The sequence below is a fragment of the Kryptolebias marmoratus genome, linkage group LG3 (assembly GCF_001649575.2).
Source record: "Kryptolebias marmoratus isolate JLee-2015 linkage group LG3, ASM164957v2, whole genome shotgun sequence".
Taxonomy (NCBI): Eukaryota; Metazoa; Chordata; class Actinopteri; order Cyprinodontiformes; family Rivulidae; genus Kryptolebias; species Kryptolebias marmoratus.
In genome coordinates, this window is record NC_051432.1 from 22,349,695 (window position 1) to 22,363,121 (window position 13,427).

General features: G+C 40.4%; 1 protein-coding gene across 6 annotated transcripts in view; it reads left to right on the forward strand.

The window, feature by feature from the left end:
* The first annotated feature begins 352 nt into the window (after positions 1-352).
* The window catches only part of LOC108241481 (adhesion G protein-coupled receptor L1), a 38,757-nt gene continuing 25,682 nt past the window's right edge, over positions 353-13,427 (forward strand). For 4 of the 6 annotated variants that reach the window (XM_017425633.3, XM_037974745.1, XM_037974747.1 and 1 more), the window contains exon 1: positions 1,244-1,309. The gene's annotated coding sequence lies outside the window, so the exon portion shown is untranslated. Of the gene's footprint in view, positions 1,122-1,243; positions 1,310-3,053; positions 3,167-13,427 lie in introns of those variants that run through there. The other 2 variants (XM_017425634.3, XM_017425635.3) reach the window with 2 other exon arrangements.

The window sequence follows — 13,427 nt, forward strand, 5'->3', positions numbered from 1 at the left end:
CCTCCCAACCCACACCTTCCCTTTCTCCGTGATATTTTTGCAAATGTGAACTCGGAGGTGGCGAGACCTGGGAGATGAGACAGATGCCAAAATAAAAAAACGGCGCGCGCCTTTTTTCGCTTTTGCCTACACAGCAGCTTTATTGTTGCTCACTCAGACAAACCTTGAAAATATAGTCGAAGCCCCCCCCCCTCCACCTCCACCACCGCTGCATCCCTCCCTCTCCCTCCCTCGCTCTCTCTCCCTCTCGCTCGCTCGCTCGCTCGCTCTCACGCACGTGCGCAAACACAGGCGCAGACGCGTTGCGCGCTCTCGAGTGCAGAACGCGCAACAAGCGGACCAGCGGATGGAGAGAGAGAGAGAGAGAGAGAGAGAGAGAGAGAGAAGAAGAGGAGAAAAGGACGGATGCAAGGCGAGGCCGGGGAACCTTATCGCTCCTGGTTATCCAGCTGTTCTCTTTGTTTTTTTTGTTTGTCTTTAATTTGTTTATATAATTTTTAACCTCCCCCCAGCGTGTTTCGACGTGACTTATATTTGCAAAGAAGTAAAAAAAAATAGCAGAAAAAAAGGGGGGAAAGCGCGACAGAAATCTCAGCCTCCGTCCCGATGATGTGCCGCTGCGTCTCATCACGATTCTGTTTTCGCGTCGACGTTATTTTCCATTAAAACACGCACAACAAGGATGTACTCGCGAAACGCCATTGGAGGCACGCGATCAATAGTGACAAGCTGCTGAGGGGCTGGAGACGACGGAGGGACGCAGAGCGGCCATGGTGTGTGCAATAATTTGCGACTAATTATTGTTTCCGCTGCTCATCGTATCCAACTGGAAACATTTTATTTTTTTAAATCATCATTATATTCGCTCCCTCCATCCGTCGAAGCTATAGTAAGGCCTGCAGCCCGCATTATCTCTGGGCAATGAAACCCGTGGGAATTATGATACCAACGTGACGCACAGAGTCACACAGCTCAGCGGGGAAGACATCGAGCCTCGACAGGACGGAGGGGAGGGTGTGAGGTCCAGCAGAGCACATCGCACCCATCACGGGAGGAGGAGGAGGAGGACGCCCAGTTGTTGTGAGACAAATCGCGCTAATGACTGCCTCATAGTCCAGCAGGTACCATTCCCCAAACGAATCTTTTTTTTTTTTTTTTTTTTATATATATAATTTGAATGTGCTGGACACAGCGGAGCGGGAGACAGGGGGAGCGGGTGAGGGCGCGGAGAGACGGGATGCGGGAGACGCAGTGAGCGCGGAGGAGGAGGAGGAGGAGGAGGAGGAAGAGGGAAACAGGAGGATTGACGGTAAGACGTGAATATGGGCTGGAGGGATGCACCCCCGCCCCTCTGCCTCTGTCTTTCTGTTCACATCCATGATCAGAGCTGGATCATGGATGTGAAGGTGCTACTGCTGCTGCTACAGCTGCTGCTGCTGCTGCTGCTGCTGCTGCTGCTGCCAGAGGGGCCATTTGATCCGAGACAAACAGGGATCTGATGCAGGCTGCTGGTTAACCCGGGTCAGGAGCAGGCAGAGGACAGGGTGCTGGGAAATGTTCCTACAGACGTTATTTGTCTCTCTCCGCGTCAGGAAGGGTGTCATTCAGGCTGCACCTGAAAGCCAGGCTTTCTGATTCGATTGTTGTTTGTTTGTTTGTTTTATTATTACTATTTTATCCCGCATGAGGAGAAACAAGAGACAAGAGAGGAACAGAGTGAGAGTCCATTATCAATATTTCAGAGCGGGAATGAGAAGACTGGGTCAGTGGAGGAGGCCACAGACACAGAGAGAAAGAGAAAGAGAGAAGCGGCAGTGACTGAGATGCTGCGAGAAAAAAAAAGATAAAGAAAAAATGGTGAATGAAAGAGGAGGCAGACTGAGGGAAAGGGTGAAGGACAGGAATCATCCTCACGAGGCTGAAGAAACATCTGTTGTCTTCAGTGTGTCTCATTGCGCGTCGTATCGTCCACGAAAAGGCGGGCGATCGTGTAACCGCGTGTGTGTTGCTTCGTCTGTCTGTTAGCAAAATATCTCACGAACCGCAGGACGTATTTTGATGAAACTCTCAGACAGTAATCGTTGGGTGTGTGCCTACAGCTGATTAACATTTGAAGTCAACCTGATTCAAGATGACCGCCACAGCTAATCGAATTTAAAGATCACAAAAATGACATAACTCAGTGAAATATACAGACATTGAGCTCAAACTTGGTGTGGTAGTTGCAGAGAGTCACCCTCAACACCTACTCTGAGCTCAAATAGAATTAGGCGAGATCTTCGTCTAAAACCTTGGCATCAAATGTTGGAGTCAACTCTGTCTGTCTGTTAGCAAAATATCTCATGGACCACTGAACAGATATTAATGAAACTCTCAGACATTAATCACTGGGTATACATCTACAACTGATTAACTTTTGGAGTCAACCTAATTCAAGATGGCCGCTACAGCTGATCACTTTAGCAAACCCCAAAATGGCTACAAATCAGTTAATGTAACAGACATTGAGCTCAGATTTGTTGTGGTAGTAGTTGAACATAATCCCCAACACACACTGCGAGCGCTAACAGACGTGAGCAGCGTGGCGGGCGATATGCAACTCCTTCAAGAAATCCTAGTTTAATTTAATTGGAGGATCTTAGTCAAGACAGAACAGACTGAAATAGATGACTGCGCCGAGAGAATTAATATGAAACCGTTCTGAACACAGATTTTCTGAGGTGACTCATCCGTATGAGCGTGTGAGGGTGTGTGTGTGTGAGGGTGTGTATTCAATGGGAGAGAAGATAACGAGGTTTGTTTCCATGTAAGGATCATTTACATCAACCACTCAGGGAAGAAAAAAAGTAATGTGATTTGTTTAAACATTCAAACACACACAATTTGCATGGATTTTCTATCATTTGACTCGTAGAAAAAGGCCCCTTTTTTTTAGTTTGTTGCGTTCTGCTCAGACCACCTCGAACAGGTTCCTGTCATGTCCCTTTGAATCAGTCGGACACAGTGAGTCAGTCTCCCCCTGTTTGCGCCTCAGAGCTTTTTTTTTTATTTATTCAGGGCTGTGAATGGTGAGCAGAGCTGTGGGCGGATGGATCGCCGTAATACCAATCTCATGGTGAGGGACTGGACATCAGCAGGGAGTTCGCTCACAAGAAAAGCCAAACAGGTGTGGCTAATAAATATGCTCCTCGTGAACTGAATCCAAAACCTTACCAGGAAGAAAACAAAGCAAGCCAACAAAAAAATAATCATGTTGCTTGATTTGTTGCAATTAAACCTAATCATGAGAGTAAAAATATTCATATGTTGCAAAAAAAAATAGGACCAAATTCTTACATGTGGTTTTTTTATATATTTAAAAATGACTAAATGAGTCTTCATGCGAAGAGAAAATTCATTTTGTGATCATAGAATAACTGCATATTGATCATGCTGGAGCTTAGTAGTTCAGGAAACTATTGCACTTAAATCAAATAAAATCAAATAAAATGAAATATTCCCTAACCCAGATCAACTTTAATTTATGCAGAACTTTTCAGGCGCAAAGTCTTTATCAAAGCAGACTTTATATTTAGTATTGCTCATTTGTGAAGTAATGTTCTGTCAATTTGTTATTGGTAGTGAAATACTTTATAAACTGTGGAATTTGTCTTAAAGAAGGAAAAAATGAAAAAAAGACCAAAAGATCCACCTGAGAGTCAGACTAATGGCTGATTTCTGTCCAGAACCCAGATTGGTTGTTAAATTTCACTAAAGGATTTTGGTTGAATGAAATCATTTTGTTAAAAAATACAAAAAATGTATCACATATTGGTTAAATTTAGGTAGAATGAAATGAATATTTTCTAAATATAAATACTCACACATTTATATTTATGTACTTGCACACGTTTTTCTGTATTTATGGTCATTTTATTTGAGGCACCACAACATTTACAGTAATACATTTGAAGCGGCGCTGCTTTTCTAGCGTTTGTAATTATTTTTCGGTGGTGCAGTGATCCTGAGGCTGCAGGTTCGAGCCCATGGATCAGTCAGGAGGGGCGCTCAGCGTCAGACGATGGTCAAATCTTCCTTAGGAGTTCGCTCGCTGTGGCAACTCCTGCAGCAGAAAGAGCAACTTTTAGGTTAGTGCAGCTTTTCCTGCATTTAAGTTAATGTATTTTATGTGGTGCAGCTTTTCTAGCATTTACTGTAATTTAGTTTAAACTATCCAGCTTTTCCCATACTTATGGTAATTCATTTTGGGCAGCTCAGGTTTTCTGGCATTTCCACTAATTCCCTCGTTTGGCCCGCAGTTTCGCTCTGGAGCTTGCTGAATTTCAATTAAATTATTGAATTTAAATTAAATTAGCCAAACCACCCCTTTTTTGTAGCATTTTTTAGGGCAAATAAAACAGCTCTTGCTCAGAATGTTACACCTCTCTACAATGTTATTTTAGCTCTGTTACGTTTTTGCATGACATTGTTTGCTCAGTTTGTTGCTGTTTTCTCAATCAGACTCTGTTCACGTTACTACTCAAATGTGATGAGGCTTCTGATGGCGTCGAATCAATCCAAAGTTTTCACTCAGCTCCTTGGAATAATCCAGGTGGACCGGTGCACTGATACAAGACGCCGTTCGGTTGAGAAAACAGCAACAAACTAAACAAAAGATGTCACAGTAACCATAACAATATATTGTTACCAATATTTCCTTTGGTATATTTGACGTTATTTATTCTATTCATCCAACTGGATTCACTCAGCTCTGTTCTGTGAGAGCTCAGGACAAAAAAAAAGATTTTCTGCCCTTAAAATTTCTTGGAACCTCTCAACATTTTGTCACATTTCAGAACAACAATTCAGTTTTGTATCCTGGAGTTTGTTCCGACATGTTTCAGCGGCTCTCATTCAGCATCGGGTTAGGGTGACACACAAAAGAAAAATGGGAACTAAAAATACCAAAGGAAAGCCAAAAAAAAAAAAAAAGCTTATTGCTGTCAACATAGATTCCTAATTTCTGTCTGCCAAACAGGACGACTTTCCAAATCTCAAAAGGGTGTGGTGTACCAGCCCGACACATTTTATGTGTTTTGATGAGAAATTGAGTTTTAGCTACAGTTAATTCATAAAAAAAAGGTTATTATGCTGTTATTACAAAGCATGTTTGATTGCAAGCTGTGCATTTTTCTAACCTAAACAGAGTACTTTAATAAGATGATAATAATAATAACAAAAAGTAGAGCCAAGGCAGCAGTGAAGCCACATAAAGCTGTTCTCAGGAGCAAATGTATTGAACCATCACATCTCAAACCACGGTAAGACGTTTGGCCAGTTTGCTTGCTTCTGTCATATAAATATAATTTCGTAAGCTTGTCCTATTGGTTTAATATTGGTCATTGTAGAGTTTAGTATTTTCTGGGTAATTTTGAGAACAACTGCCCTAAGTAATAATTTCCAAATCCATCAGTGTTAAAAATGGCAAAAAATTTGTGCCTCTAAAATAAAATAATTATATTTTTGTGCTTGTAAAGGAATTTTTGCTGCAAGAAAAGGTTAGATAAGAGTTATCTACAATCTGTTTAAGGAAATAAGCATAAGAAAGGTAAAATTTGTGTTTCTGTGCTGCAGTGGTGATGTGTCATGTGCGTTTAGAAATTAAATAAAACAAAAATAGTCTTAGTCATCAAGGACATGGCAATTCCCCAAAAAGTTTTAAAAGTATTTGAAACGTCTTCATCTGCAGAATTCACTTGGTTGGTTGTTTTTTACTATTTGGAAAAACAAAACAAAATCTTTTAATTTTCTGGCAATTCAGAAATTCTTCCCCATCTTATTTGTTGTTTGGGACGGTCCACTGTCTTTTATCCCCACACATACAGTTTTCTGATTAAACCCCTTTCATACTTAAACACACAGTTTTTCATTGACCAAATCCTGGTGCCTATCCGTAGCTTTTTTTGTATCTTCAGATAAATAACCCAACTGTCCAAACGCTCCTTCTTGAGCCAAATGAACAAGAGAAAACTGAGCTTTAAAGTGTTTGAGCTGCAGCGGAAGCTTCTGCTCTCTGATTTATGAGGTGGTTTGGCTTCTCATTTAACAAACAGCAGTGATAAATTGAAATCCTTAGTTTAAGTAAAAGGATATGTTTTCCTCAAGTTTATAGCAACTGCACTGTTACAGCCGGCCATTAAAACCCTCAGAAGTCTCAAGCCAACATGAGCTAAAAGTGAAATTTTCAGCTTTTCTTATCCGCTGCAGGTCTCTGTCTCATAACCAGTGTGTGTTTTCAACTCTAATGTGAATTGTTGTGGGAATACAAAGTGTTAGAAAACTGCAACACATTTTGAGACTTTAGTGATATAGCTCACTTGATTTATTGACACAGATAACAACAGTTGCCCCGTTGCTCTTTCTGTCACTTTCACAACCATCTCCAAATGAATTAGTGAGGTTCAGTAATGGAAACATGACCAATGTTTGAATGACAGAAAGATGTTCCTTCAACAGAACGATGAAGCCATTAATGAGGTGCTTATGACGGAAAAAGGTTTAAGTTTGAGATCAAAATACTGTAACCCCGAAGCTTAATTGGACTAGTACACATAAATGTTTCGGGAGAGCAATTTCTTACTTCTGTTTTGTCATTTTTATTAACCCAGATAGTTTTATGAAGGAAAACTTGGTTAGATTTAGACAGCTGCAGCAGCCAACTGACCTTAGAAAATGCTAAAATGGCTCTAGCTCAGTTAATTTTACACATATTGAGCTAAAACTGTGATGTGGTTGTAGCTGAGAGTCAGCTACAAACACAACTCAAGTGTTACTTGCTGTACAAGAAGTCCAGGTTTATTAAGATATGACACATGAGAGCATCGAATCAGAGTAAAGTTAATTAAAAAAGCTGGTCGTTTTGCATTAACGATTGACTGTTTAGTAGCATTCAGTTTATCAATCAGAAAATCAAACCTTTCTGGTATATCTGAAGGTCAGTTTCTCAGTCTCGGAGCTGAGCGATGACTCGCAAATGATTAGCAATAGAATCTCTGTGTCTTTACGTGCATTTAGTTCACTTGAGTGTCCCTGAACTATATTTCTTGTCAGGATGTGGCTAGTTGCAGCCCGCCTTTGACTGTGACCAACTACGGTTGGGAAAGAATAATGAGGCTCCATCATATCTTAGTCCCCGGTTTGGCAGAGACAGATTTAAATTACTGCGCTTCACACTGTGCAATGCACCATCGCTGTCTTTGATAAACGAGCAAATACACTTAAAATCCTGCAGATTCTCCAACGTGGAGAAAGTGCTTATAGTGCTTAAAAGCAGGAAGTGCTTTTAACTCAAAGAGTGAGTGCTGAGGGCAGGATTAGGATCTTGATAAATATGCGAGCAACCTTATCAATATTTAATCAACCTGTGTGCAGTTTGAAGACACTCTGGCGTTTCAGTGGCAGAAATTTAAATACACACCAGTGCAGAACTATTTACAAACTCTTTCTGTTTGGTCCATATAACACTAGAGCCTGCATGTGGAAAAATAAAGGAGGATGTGAGAGTTTATTTTCTTTCTTTCTCTCTTTTGACCTAAAGATGTAGGATTTATTCATTTTTACTACAATATTTAGGGTACCAGGCCTTTATAAGTGACATTTATGGTAGGCTTTTTTTTCTAATTGTCGTCATTACTAGCATGACTTACCATGTTCTACTCAAATTTCTTGATTTTATGCCATGAAAACAAAAGTATTTAACATGTTTCCTCCTATACTTGTGTTTATCTGTTCTTATATGGATAGTGCTTCTCAAATAGATGTCTAAAATCCCGCTTTATGATTTTTTTTCTGCTTCACATTGAAAATGCTTAACTTTTTTTAAGGATTTCAGAGATACACTGCACCGTGTGCCAGAATTAGGATACAAACGTATCTTCAAACAGGCTAACAAACAACTGGCATGACATTACTTTCTTGTGTGGGAGGCATTAAATCTAAAATACTTAACTGTAACTACACACTTAAAGCTTCATACACCAGATCAAATTAAAATCCCTTTGAGTTTAATTGGATAGAAAGCCTTCTTTTCTAAGCAGAGAGTTTGCTGTAAAAAATGTGCATGCACAACATGTGCTGCGGCTTACTGACAGATTCAAAAAAGTTAATTATAAACAAATCAAATGGCTCCACTGTAGGATATTAATATGTCACTGTGAGAAATGCTTAATCCAGCACAACACAGAAAAAAATAGATAGAATTAGTTATATGTTACAAGAACTTCTCTAGTTAAAATTCAGATAGTTCAGTTAAAATAAATTTTTACATTTAAAGCAAACTTTTCCAATACTGTCTGCATTTAATTTATCCTTGTTCTTGACTCTACATTAAGCCAGATGGATGCAGTACAAACCCTAATGCTTCCAAGAGTGCTGAACATGCAGCGTTGGCTTTAATGGTTTGAACTTGGCTCTGATCGTCGCCTGCATTTCCTTCTGGCAACAAGCAGATGATTGACAAAGGGTGACACCTCCATTCCCCAGAGCCATGCATTGACCAGACAAACACACAGGCTCTAAAACCCCCTTAAGTGGCTTTGTATGCAGCATGTAGGCTCTGTCCCGGTGGGAGATGTAGGGGTCAGCGGTTTGGCTCTTAATCGCGGGAGGGCACCGTGGTGTTTTAATTCTGAAATATTTTCCACAGTTGTAGAAATATTGTGTCCAGTGTTGATATTAAAAATGATTCAGCCAATAATGGTGTGCAGTCCGGTCTCTCTTCCTCTCCCTCACCTCTTAATTGCTTTCTCTCTCCATTAAACACACACACGCAGCCTCACACACACATTCGTCCATTAGAAACATAACTCTACAAGCCTGTTTTGTCACTTTGTAGTGATCTTCCCTCAGGCACTGACAGCACTGATGGGGGTGTGTGGCTGTTACACACTATATTGTTTCTGTTGATTTTATGGCCTCCACTTTAATAGTGGAAATCTTTGTAGCTGCTGCTCTTTCACAACTTTTTACCTCTGCTCTTGAGAACCAGTCCTGTTTTATAATTTATTACCAAAAGATTCTGTAAGAATATTTTTTTTTAATTTTACTACAGTATGTTTTTTTAAGCCATGTCATGACGTGAAGCTTTCCCAAACCAGTAAAATCTTGCCATTTTACTTGTTTTTTTTTAACACAGATTCAGTGTTAATAATCTTAAATAGAATAAAACAACTGCAGTTTTTGGATTTCAAAGTTTAGCGCCTCCAGGTAAAACTGATTTTCCGTTTAAGCCAAACAACAATCATGACACTATTAGGAGTGTGCATGTGTTAAATTTACAACAACAAAGACCTAATGTTAAAGAAGTATTTTGTAACTGGCCTTGAAGTGCATTGTTGCAATCTACTGTACTAAACTGGAGTGGGAAGCTTGAGCTGCAGATAAAATGCATCGATTTGCCACAAAGCAACTGGTTCTTTGGCTTCTGTACAGAAATAGCATGCAGACAAAAACAAAACCAGTTCTGTTTTGGTGCAAATGACGTAACAGCACCATTTTTGTGGAACATGCAGAGTTTGAAAGGCTGTATTTCTAGAACCTTAACTAAAATAGCTCAGATAAAATAAAAAAGTAGTAGTGGAAAAATACTTGAGCCAAATTTCGGCTCCATAGACACAAGTCCTTTTGAATATGGATCTGTTTGACACACTTGTGCATAATGATATTGATGCTTTATGTTTGAGAATTATAAAAAAAGCAGCACATAATTGGAAAAAGAAGCTTTAGGTGACTGGATTGAAAATTCCAAATAGACAAAGACATACAGACAGGTAGGTGCACACACACACGCAAAACGGTTAAATTCTTGTACTTAAATTTACAGTTTTCCGGAAAGTAGCCTGCAAGGTACAGAAATGGTCCTTGAGATAAATACGCTACTTATTTTCTTCATTTTAAAGGAACAAGCTCAGTCAATTTGTCAAAAGCACAGACAAGGAGGTGGGGAAAATGCACCAATTTTCAAGTACAGGGTTTTGCCCTGCTAGGCTTCAGCTGGAGTAACAAATCACTCGTTCCTTTCTGTAAACGTTCTTGTCCCTTCAGTTTTGTAGTGTGTAGGTATGTTCATTGTGTAGGTAATTGTGTAGGATTCTGATTGCCGCCTTCAATAAAAACACCAAGCAGCTCGAGACAAATTTTCTGAACATGCTGTTTCTCTTTGAGCACTGTGTTAGGGTCCTTTCGTGTAGGAAGCAGAGTGTGTGGTGCTTGATGCATGGAGAGGGAGCACAGAGCACAGGAGAAAGGCGCCTAAACAGAAATTGTGCCCGAGTTCAACGCTGGTTGCTGCGAGACTGAAAAGACATCAAGGGAGAAGGTAGTTTTTCCAGCTGCAGACTTGAAGGATGCATCTGTCAGGTTGTGAAAGAAAAGCCCAGGCATTACATTTACAGATGAGGAGGAGGTGGGAAAGAGGAGCAGCAGCAGCTAAAAGAGTGTGGATTGAGAGTTCAGATTTATCCAGGAGTTGAACACAACAACTGCTTCCACATTTATTTCAGACTATTTGAAGTGTAAGTTTGTGTGTTTATGTTTAAAAAGCAAAAGAAGCTGTTCAGGATGCAGAACTTTGGAGTCATCAGCTCATATTGATTGGTGGACATACACACAAACTCCGATATGTTTGTGTTTGTGAGTGGACACATCAAGGTATCGACACAATAATCTGTGCCCAAATTCAAATTAAGGCTTCCAGGTAATTTCAGTGTCTGGGTGTGCAGAGCTGTTGATGCACAAATGTTTGTTTTCATGCTATTTTTGGGTCAACGAAACAACATCTCTTCATTTACAAATCTGCAGTTATATCCTGATCTAACAAGTGGTGATAATTGGAAAAGAAAAAAAAAAAAAGGAGAAGCACGAGTGATTTCTCACCAGGAATTCACCTCATTCTTTGTGTCCTTGTTGTCCTTAAGTAAAAAAAAAAAAAAGTTCAAATTTTGAAAGCAGTGAATCTGCTCAAACAGAGATTCCTAAAACAATTTTCACAACAGTTTTTTTTCCCAAACTTCTGATATTGTCATACCATAAACCAAAAAAAAAAAAAAACCTAAAAATTCAACAGGAACCCAGAAGTTGAAGCCAGAACAGAACTGGTGTCCTCATAGACTGGCTCCAGTTCAAGTTTTAAGTCCTGCGCCCTCCAATCAGGACATGGCTGAAAAATTACAATAATTTACCTCAGTTCTGTTTTTGAGGTGTTGACTCTTATTGATTCAAATAGCTGCTTAATGTTAAATATTCATTTATTAAATACATTTAGCTATAATTAGTTATTTTAGCTAGTTTTGTTTTGTGGTCTTTTCTTAATGTCTTTGGAGCCACTTTTTTCTTTTATTATTGAGCACACAGTGAACTATCATAAAACCCTGAGCTGCATGTGGCTGAACGTGAACATGTTCATATGATAAAATGTACACCACACAGGCCTTGTGATTTAAGCAATCGATCAGTCATAAAATGGTCTAGCTAGATGAGGTCAGCTTTTCATATCACATATCGGCTCTGCTGTTGCACAACATAAAAACATTATCAGGTTTGGAGGAGAATCGCAGGGCCCGTTGCTTCCTGCGTGAAGGCATCATTAGAATAGTTGTAAGTATGCACATTATATGCATATATGCATGTGTGCCCGTGTATCTGTGGGATTTATTTTACTTCAGGCCCCCTACTCACACGTTCCCACTCAGAGACAAATATTACTCCAAGTAGGCCGGCTGGTGGCCCCGGGCTGGATTTTGGTTGCAGGCAGGAGGACAGGGTGTGTGGCTTTGTCAAGGGCCATCAGCGTCCTTGCTCTAGTTACTCTGCATCAACACTTACGGGGCTGTGTGTGTGTGTGAGTGAGGGGGAGAGGCAGAGAGTTGGGGTTGAGAGCAGAAGAACATGCTGCCATAAGGGTTTTTGATGTGGTTGTGTACGTGTGCATGCCTCAGTCTGTATGGGATAAGACATGAAAATGCTCTGATTCTGCGGAGTCTTTTGTGTGCAGTTTCCTGTGTGTATATGTGTGTGTGTGTGTCTCGCTGTGGTCCCACGGCCTTTATTACAGTCTAGTTGGATGAGTGCATTCAAAGAAGGCAGAGGTTTCTGTTCTCCTTCTTGCTTGTGCATCTGTGTGTGCACGAGCCCAGGCCTCTGAATGCATGTTGGGCATTTGTTGAGGAGTGACCCAAATCTGTCGGCCAGCATTACCTAACAAGAAGATGGAGAGGAAAGCAAGGCACGTAGAAATACACACAAGCACACACACATTTGCTTATGAATGCACACATACACAATGTGTTGATTAAGCTGTCATTGTTACGAAATTGATAGTTATAATTCATTCTCTGTGATTACCATGACTTCAATCATCAGAATTAAGATCTAATTCCTAATTTAGACTTTGACTGTAAATATTTAATTATATCTTGACCATTAAAATGCACTATGAATAAATTTCAGGAAGCAGGGAGTGAACAAAATGGTCACATCCCAGTTCATTTTTAAAAAGTAATAAATTCATGTACTGACATTTAAAATTACATTCCCAGAGGAGTCTAAAGCTGTGGTTTCCAACTGGAAAAGGTGGAACGTTCCCTTTGGGTCGGGGATGAGTCTTTGCCTCAGGTGGAGGAGTTCGAGTACCCAGGAGTCTTGTTCACGAACGATGGAAGGATGGAGCAGGGGATTTGCGCACAGACTGGAGCATCATCCACAGTAATGAGGGTGTTGTTGCTCCAGTCTGCTGTAGTGAAGAAAGAGCTGAGCTGAAAGCCAAATCTCTCATTTCCCTTGCATAACTTTGATTCAACTCCACCCATCTTTATAGGATCATGGCAGAAAGAAGAAGATCTTGAATACAAGCAGCTAAAATGAGCTTCCTCAGCCTCAGAGGTGAAGAGCTCTATCATTCAACGACAGCTCAGAGTAGAGTCACTGCTCCTCCTCATTGAAGGGAGTCTGCTGAGGTGGTTCAGGCACCTGATTAGGATGCCTTTTGATCCCCTCCCTCTGGAGGTTTTTCCGTGTATGTCTCAATGGGTAGAGACCCGGGGGCAGACTCAGAACTTGCTGGAAGGATCTTGTATTGTCTCTGGTCAGTGAAAACCTTTGGATCCCAGGAGGAACTGGAGAGTGTCGCTGGAGACGGAGTCTGGGATTCCCCACTGGACATGTTGCCTTTGCCTTTGTGACCCAACCGTAAAAAACTGATGGATGAATGAATGGATGTAAATCAAAATTTGCGTTAAAAGAATCCCACAGGGAACAGTTATTGCAAATTAGCATCTATTATACTTATTGACTGTATTGATTGGAGTGCTGTTTTTAGTTTATTATATATTTTGTGATCACTAATCATATTATAATTACTCAAATCTGTATACTGAAAATACTTTTAATACTTA